We start from the raw sequence: 9,082 nt of genomic DNA on the forward strand, positions 1-9,082 counted from the left end.
CCCCCCCCCCCCCCAGCTACTTAGGGAAACCACGTGGATTCTAACTTCTGTTGATGTAGTCTTATACAAATATAGTGTAGTCTTATACAAATACAGGATTTTCACTGAATGAAGTTCATTACTTTCCAGTGAGTAAACTGTGCATTACAAGCCATGAACTGGAGAAATACAACATCAGACTCCTGCAGACTTCAGTTTCTGTGTTAGAGGTTGTGCGGAGGAATTCAGCCAAGGGAGCAGCTGAGCGCCTGGGACCCCTTTCCGCACTCTGGTCTGCGAGGGCTGCATCACTCCGAGTGTTGGCTGGGGGTTATTTCTGTGCTATAGGACACGTAAGTGGATAGATGATAGCACTATCGGTTGATAGTAGGTGTGTACTACCAGTACTGTCGGTTGATAGCAGGGTGTGTGTGTGTGTGTGTAATCCGATCCTGTGTTATTTAATGTAAAGCAGTATCTAGCAATTAGTTAATATGTTGCGATGACTGACTTCTGAATAGCAATGATATATGATTTAGCGTTAGATTTAACATCTGGTTTATGAAATTTTCATATGATCTTGATATTTTGTAATATATGTTCTAAAGTTACTACAGCTCCTGAGATGAATTGGCATTGCTGTTGCTGCTGTCATTTTAGGAAGCAGCACTGAGGAACTTCTAATTTTCTGTAACGTCATTTTATGAAGATTTAATGAGAGTTCTTGTGAGTGCCGGGTTCTCCAAATTATTGTTAAACAGTCTGTTTCTCTTCATTATCATCCTTTTATCCTCTTTGGCATGCGTATACATTCCTATTTGGAAACAGGTTTAAGTTACAGACTATACGTTTGTTCTTTCTTAACGTGTTTTGTAAAGCTGCAACCGATTCAAAACAATGAGTTTATTTGTTGCTGGTTTTGCGGTTTTTTTTTTTTTTTTTTTTTTTTTTTGTCGAACACTATAAACATTTTTCAAACCGATCCCTTTGAGATATGTTTGTCAATTATTCACGGTAGGCTAGTTTTAATTTCCAGGCTGCAGGATTGCAGCTGTGACCTGTGGAAGGCAGGTGGCAGTCTGCTCTTCGCAAGTCTTAGACAAATCTGGGGAACGTCACAGCTCGGGCTGTGCAGTTGAGGTACAGTTTGCTGTTAAATCTGTTGTTGTTAAAACAGCAAGCTGTTTCCATAAAAGGTTGAGGCTTTTAATTTAGTTTGCTGCGTAAATGTGTCCGATGATTTATTTAAGAAATTTGCCAGGTTACATCTAAATATAGCACATTTGCCTAACATTTGTCAGGAAGATAACAAATGTAAACCAAGTTAATGACCCCAAAACTGCAGTCTAATTAGTGTCCTGGTCTTGATTTTTTGCTAGAATATATGTTCCAGATTATAAAGCATGTAAATATTTTGTTGTTTAGTGGATATGTCTATGCATCTCAAATTTGTGTCTTCCAATTGTTTGCTGTATAAATCAACTCTTTATCTCCATAGTCATTATTTTGTATAAATATATTAATTAAATGAATCTCTACTTGGGGATCTTTTGGGAAGAAATCTGTACTTGTGTACCAGTGTATGTTAGAAAGTCAGACAACTTCAGAGGAGCTGCTGTTTGTCGGTAGCAGAAAGCCGGGGTTGATAGGAAGTCTGCACTGGGATTGTATGAAGTTTGCAGGTGAAATTCTTGAGTTTAACTCAACTGTTGAAACTTATCTTTTCACAGGTTATTTTTTTTTTTTTTTTTTTTTTTTTTTTTTTCAAACAGTTTGAATGATTTGTTTTAGAAAAACTTTAAATGCTGTGTAACATGTCACCTGCTCTATGATTTCCAAATTTATCTGTAATTACCTGATCTGTGTTATGAAATTTCTTGTGTGATAGCAAGATAATGCAGATTTTTCATTCCTTTTCTGATTTTTAAAATCAGGATATATCCCTGAGCTCCAGTATACCTTAGAATTGTTGGGTCTGCATTTCTGACAGAACTGGTTAACCTTTTCATGGCTACCAACCCCAGTAATGGAAATTATTGTTTCACTTAGAGGATGTTGGTTGATTCATTCTCAATATTATAATATTTGGCATATAAATATAAATGTATTTGGCATATAATGGGATGATTTTTTTTTTAACTCCTTGCTAGATGAACAGCAACATGTAACCACTTAGCAGTATTTGTTTGCTTTAGGAGATGCTTACAAAAATTATAGCTTTCAGAGTGCTGAAATGCAGCCTGTTGCTGTCCTCTTTCTCTATAATACTGTGAAGCTTTCTTAGGCCTTGCTAAATAAATGTGATGAATGAATTAGAGCATATGTGATGGCTACAGGATTGGTTTATCACGTGAATGAAGAGATTGAGATTTCCCCACCTTCTTTTCCCCACCCCTTCTCTGAATTTCAAAATTTAGCTGCTGTCTCTGCTATTGCCTTTTTTTCTATGAATTACTAGTGTAGGTGGAAACCCAGAACGCTATTGAAATGTGCTTTCTGGTTAGACTTCAGTTTAGTTGAGAATCAAGAATGCTTAATGTAAGGTTAAGTAGAAGGAGAGTATTTTAATAATTTTGGGCCCCGTTCTTCACAGTAAGATTGTTGCTGAATCACTCATTTCTGTTGCTGGTGAACTCTACAGACAAAGGTATGCAAATGAATATTTGTGTTGTGGTTTTAAAAACGTTTAGGCAGTTGTTCTGCACTGTGTTTTCTCCAGCATAAAGTAACCAGAAATTCCTGCTGCTTTTTTTTTTTTTTTTCTTCCCCTTTTGTGTGTGTATTTTTTTGTAATCTGGATCATTTTAGTGACATGGTTTCAATGGAAGCCCACTAACGTTTGCACTGGCAGAACCCCCTAGTTACAAAGTGTACACTGGGGGCACTACTGAAATGGCTTTGTTATGGGAGATGACATACCGGGTGAAGCCCTTTCTCTTGACCTTGTTTGATAGAAGTGAAATTGCTGAGTACTTGAGGAAAACTCCTGGCCTTGCCAGTTATGGGAGGATAGATTGTGCATTACCTTGTGTCTCTCACAGGCTGGTAAAGTTTTAGGATTTCTTTACTCTTGAAGTTGGAGGCTGTGGAAAGGGATTGTCCACAGTGATTGTGCTGGTATGTTACTTTATCTGAGTTAGGTTACTGATGGCCTCTTCTGTTATGTCTTGTTTGCTTTCTTATTCTGAACTTGCAATAGAGTTATATGGTTGTTTTATTAGATTTTATAATCAAAACCAGTATGTGTGTATTCTGATTTTTTTACCTAGCTTCCCTTGCTCCCGTGCATGCTTTTCCTTGCTGCTATTTAAACTGAAGCAATGATACTGAAATACTTAATAAAGAAAGATATCTAGGAGAGATTAAGTGTGCAAAATTACTGTTAGCATCAGGTATTGCCTGTTATTATGTAATCTATATTATAGTTTATCTAAAAGATGGGATTTCAGCTTTGGAAGGGAATAGAGAGGTCTGTTGCCTGACAGTGCTCTTCAAGGCATATCAGCCTGGGGGTAGGCCAAGAGTCTGATGACTTTTATGAGCTTTATGAACTAGCTGTGATGCTGAAGTAGCTAATGATGATGGTAGCATTGTTGTCTCTTGCACCTGTTTCTGACATTGCAAATCCATATTCTGACTCTCACTTGGTAAAATAATTTGAAAAAAGCCCTTAATTCCTGTCATCTAATAAAAACTTCTCTTTGTGATCTGAAAATCACTGTATGCTGTGTCCCCTGAAAGCAGGCAGATATAGGTGGAGGATGCTGTGCTAGTCAGAGTGTTGATGTAGTCTGTTGTCCTCCATGGCAGTTCTGGGTCTTTATGTCAGTCAGTTGTCTACTGGGGCATTTCAGTTGTGCCAATGTAACTATGTGGAGCCATACTGTAAATAGTATTAGGGAACTGATCCTTTTAAAACCACTTTTTGTCACTGAAGTATCCATGACCACTGATCCCAGTAAGGCTTTATAGGCACCGATCTCAGCGTGACTGCAGGTGTGCAATGAGTATTATCAGGTGAGGAAGGAGGGGAGAGGAGGATTGTGTGTGAAGACAAAAATTCTGATTAGTCCCTCAAAGAACAACAAAATTTAGGACTGGCAGAAGAGCTCTGGTGGATTTTGCCTCAGTGCTTTAAAGTGTGTTCATACAGTTTTTTGTTATGATAGCTCTGTTGTGGAAGTTGCAAATGGACTGAGGCACAGATGTATGCCCATATTCACCAGCAGTCTAAACTCATCTGCTGAGGATTGAGGTACCTGGGAGGAAACGCCTCATTGCATTGCCCTTGAGTGTGTCAGGAAGTGGGGAAATTCAGGGTAATAGCCTGTTAAAAACTGGAACTCAGTCTTCCAGAGCTTGTCTGTCAGACCTTACTCTTTTGAAAAATGATAATGGCTTCTGCTACATGCTGTTGGAATGGGTAGTATAAAACGACATAACCATTCTACATTGATTTGCCAAAAGCATGAGTTCATGTGTACAGATCTAGAGATCTGCAAGGTGAAGAAGTTGGTCTTTGTGGGAAGAAAAGCTTCTCTTGATGAACGTGGATATGAGTCCTAAAATGCTGTTACCCTGGGCCCTGGAGACTTGTACAAGTGATGTAATTCTGTTGTAAAGCTTGGTCAGAGTCTACAGGCTCACCTGAATTGTTCAAGAGAATTGCAAAATTTTCCAGTTCATCTTCTATTGCTTTCCTGAGTTCATAGTGTTAGACTCCTTACCTGGAGCATTAGATAAGTCTTTAATAATGAAGACAAACCAGTGCAACTCAGGCATTGGGCATGATCCTTTAACTGCTGGTAATAAAAATGTGTAGTGACAACAGCAAAAAGAGAGAGCTGGGCTCTACATCTGAATCACTGTTCTTTTTGCTGTTGTTGTTTTAAATTGAACTAATGGTCTGGAGGGTGGATGGACTAATTTTCTTCCTTCAGAATCCTTTCTATAAGTGAGCTCGCAAGTAACTGTTATTAGAAAATACCATTTTTGTTCACTTATCACTGGCAGCGAAAATTGTTTTGCAAATTTATGTAATCTGAAGGCCAACGAGATCAGTTTGTAATCTGAAGGTCAATGAGGTCAGATAGGTTTGAAGAAAAATAGTCTTGAACTAGAGACAAACAACTCAGATATTTAACTCAAGTCTTTATGCTTGTCTTTCAAACCCGTCATCATAAAGTGCTCTTAAAATAACTTGAGCAAAGGTGTTATTTTCCTTTGAGTACCTATATGAATGCACTGTCTGCAGTGGTCTGTCTGCCTCTTGGGAAAGCACATGTTAGTCTTTTTATAGATGACTGTTAACAAAGCTTGTCCTTCAACTTCCTTTTTTTTTTTTTTTTTCTTTTTTTTCCCCCCCCAAAGGTTAAAACCCCCCTAGTTTGTTGCAGAGGCATATCACTAATATTTCAATAAGAAGAAATATAAGAATTGCATAATTGCAAATATAGGGAGCTCTGTTTGCGATGAACAATTCATGTGCTTAACTTATCTTTCTGATCTGTTTCAATCTGTGAATTCTTTGTAGAAATCAGGCCTTGTTCATAGTTGCATATATTTGTTAGTTTTGTAGGTTTAACATTCCCCATTAAAAAGTCCTTTTAAAGAGAGTTGTTGTGGGGTTTTTTTTTTTTTTGTTACTCTCATCAACCTTGACCTTTTTTATAAGCCTCAAATTTCTAACAAAAATAACACCGAAAATTTTGAAAATGGCATTTGAAATGAGCAGACCAGTTGACACCACACTTGTTCCCAGCTCTCTGCACATGCTGGAACTTTCAGAGGTTCATTTGTAGTCATAGATCAGGTCTAGAGAACTCAATTACAGACAAAACCTGAGGATCTAGAGATTTCTGCTTTTAACCAGCAGATTTGGTTCACTTCTTGCCAGGCCAGATGCTTGTCTCTCCTTGCCACTTTCTGCATTGTGGGAAGTGTTGCTTTATGGCACGTTTGAGTCTCTTGTTGCTTTCTTGCTTATTTGGCAACTAAAGCTTTCTAAGCGTTATAAGAAATTATGCACAAGTATTGAATGTATGAAGAACAGTGTTTCTGCGTTTGATCTTCCCAGTTATCAACTATCTATAGATAGTAATACAATCTTAGAAAAAACTTTCTGGATGTTCCTGAATATTGTTCATTTTGTGTTGTAGGGTTGCATTAGAAGTACCTAAATCCCAAAACATTAAGAAGAGGGGGGGAAAAAAACCTTTCTGCCTTCATGATAGCATGTGGGTTGACTGCCATCATTGTATAACTAGTCCTACAAGCATTAGGCTTGTGTGAACTGGAGTGCTTATGGGAGCCTTAGTTTTGAGACTGAGTCATAAGGATTTGAGTTAACAAGATTTCTTACTGTATTGTTCAGGTTTATGTGTCATACTGCGAGTGAAAAAATTGGAATTGCTCTTGTAGGCAATGAACCAGGGAGGAAGCTATTGACAGACCTAACTGACAATCTCTTCAGCCTCAGCAATGGCAACTGGTATATAAACCATTAGTATCTTCTGAAATATTATTTCATTTAGCTTCTTTTTGCAGCAGTAGTTCCTATGATACTCTCACTGTTTTAACAGCATTTAGGCTGATAACTGTACTCTTTATCTCTTGGTCCCAAGAGCTTGTCAACAGAGAAGGCTGTTGCATCGATTTACCATTACCAGGTTTTGTGGTGGTAGACCTGGCCATTTAAAAATGAATGGAAGTACAGCATCCCTGCCCCAAGGCATCTATGGACAGAATCTCCATTCACACAGTGAAGTCTGGTTTGATCACTCCCAGTGCATTCTGCTATAACTCAGCATGTGAAGGGCAGAATGGGAGTCAGTCCGTGCAGAGCCATTGAAATGGTGAGATTTATGGTGTCTTATGCAGTGTGGCATGAAGTAAGCTGGAGAAGCTAGCTAATTGCCTTCCTCTAGCGTTTCTGTTGACTAGAAACTGCCTGTATCCTTCTGGTGACATGTTGGTTCGCTCAAGGTTCCAAAACATCAGATAAAGATCAAGTATAATGCATCTGTATAGTAAAACTAGAGTGTTGATAGATACTTCAGTGTGACAAACGTATTAGACTTAAATATAGGCTCTGATAGGCAAAACTCATTTGAGTAATAACTTAGGTTTAGGAATTGTTGGGTGAGGCCCAGTGACCAAAAGTATTCTAGTCCCTCCTGATGGTAAAACCTATGTATTACTCAAAAGATTTCTATTAATTAAAAAATGTATCCATGACACTTGTAATTTCTGAAGAAGTGTTTGCAAACAGCATTAATAACTATTTCCTGGCTTATTGTACGCATGATCAAAATTAACCTTACCTTCCAGTTTATAAATATATGGGTGGATGGGGATGCATCTGTATGCTTTTTCTCTGTGTACATAACACATGCACTCAAACATTTTTAGTCTTTTCCAGTTTGTCAGACAATGGTACTGGCTAGTTCATGTGCTCACTTTGTTTGTTTAGTCAAAATGCTGCTGTAGCATCCCAGAGAAAATAATAGTGGAAGGACAGAGAGGCCTTTCTGCTGTGAAGAACTTAATGCTTCAGTCCAGTGGTTAGTGCACAAGACCATTCCAAAAGACAAAGTGAATTAAAATAGAGATCGGGACACAGTTCTAATAGTTGATAATTTTATTTTGAGCTCTGAAGAGCTCATCTCTTTGAACAGCAAAGAAATATTGGCATCAAATACTGATTATGTGTAATATCTAAAATTCATAAACTTGCTAACATTATTCAGGCAGGCTGGACTGCAGGGCAGAATGGAGTAGACTTTGCTTGAGAGTGGAAAAAAATGAATAAAAGATGTAATTTAAATTGATCTTTCGGGATGGGCATAGTGGGATCTTTTAAAGGCAGAGGTCATGATGTGGTTTGACTGAATTCAGAAGATACAACTGAATCATTAGAATTTTGGTAAATTCGGAAGTTGTATTAATTTAGATGGACCAGAAACATGGACAAGCTAATTGGACCTCAGTAATAAGAATGTACATGGAAGTTTGAGGTTTTAATATACTTTTATTTTTTGAAAGCTGATGAACACTTTGTAAGCGCAAACGTTTCTCCATAGTTTGCCTCTGATTTGACGATACGTATTGCCATACACTCTTGATGCAGGCTGTGATTAAGTCCGTGTATTGTGTAAGATTTAAGTACAGTTGTTATGTTTTAATTTCTAAATCCCTCAGGTTATTTCCCTTTCTGTTCCCTCAAACTGCAGCTGTAGTTCCAAAAGTGGGATCAATAGGTCATAATATGTTATTTGAGATAATGTACAATAGTGTGTTGCTTTTGTAGGATTCTCAGTTAAAGGTTAGGTTGCTTAATACTAATGAAGGTGGGTGGAATATTGAGGGTTGACATTAGCACTGCTTTATGGTCCAAAAAATATTGGAAATAAATGTTCTACATGTCTTGTTATCTACCTTTTAATATAGCCATGCTGATAACATGAGCTCTTACACTCTGTTGAGTTCCTTTTTGTTATGTGTACGTTTTAAGGCCAAAAAATCAGAATGTCCCTTGCTTTATTGTTTAGTAATTTGACTTAATTCTGCTAGATCTGTCATGTGCAGGATGATGCCTAAGGTATAAGGCAGGCCATGGTATTCCTGCGTTTTGCTAATAGGTTGTATGTGTGTAAATGTATTAATGAACAAATGATTCTCTCAGTACTCAAGTGATTCTTTTGTGCATATAAGATGTCAGTGACAGTGCTGGTGTAGTTTGCTGATCCCTTAGTGACTAATCCAAGGATGAGAGCATGTTGTGAATTTTGTATCTAGGTGGAATTACTGTTTTCTGCTTTCACTCTCTAGTAAGTCAGCCAAGATGGTGTCTTAGCAGATAAAATTATTTCTGTGAGCAAGCCATGTGCAAGCTCAGCCTTCAGTTAGCCGTCAGAAGCTGTGCTCAGTGTCATGTTACTTCTACCACATCTAAGACATTCAAGTCACCTTTCCTGCATTCCAGTAACCAGACTGAGAGTTGCTGGACTCTGGGCAAGCAGGGGTGCTCGGGCTGTCAGGAACCTGCTGGCACCCATGAGGCAGTCTGACTTTTTTTTTTTTTTTTTTTTTTTTTTTTTTTTTT

General features: G+C 37.9%; 1 protein-coding gene across 3 annotated transcripts in view; it reads left to right on the top strand.

Moving 5' to 3' along the window:
- Positions 1 to 151: 151 nt before the first annotated feature.
- SEMA5A (semaphorin 5A) overlaps positions 152 to 9,082 on the top strand; it is a 341,520-nt gene continuing 332,589 nt past the window's right edge. For 2 of the 3 annotated variants that reach the window (XM_026842316.1, XM_026842312.1), the window contains exon 1: positions 152 to 332. The gene's annotated coding sequence lies outside the window, so the exon portion shown is untranslated. Of the gene's footprint in view, positions 333 to 2,534; positions 2,627 to 9,082 lie in introns of those variants that run through there. The other variant, XM_026842315.1, reaches the window with a different exon arrangement.

This window comes from Athene cunicularia, assembly GCF_003259725.1.
Source record: "Athene cunicularia isolate RWA chromosome 2 unlocalized genomic scaffold, athCun1 chr2_part1, whole genome shotgun sequence".
NCBI lineage: Eukaryota > Metazoa > Chordata > Aves > Strigiformes > Strigidae > Athene > Athene cunicularia.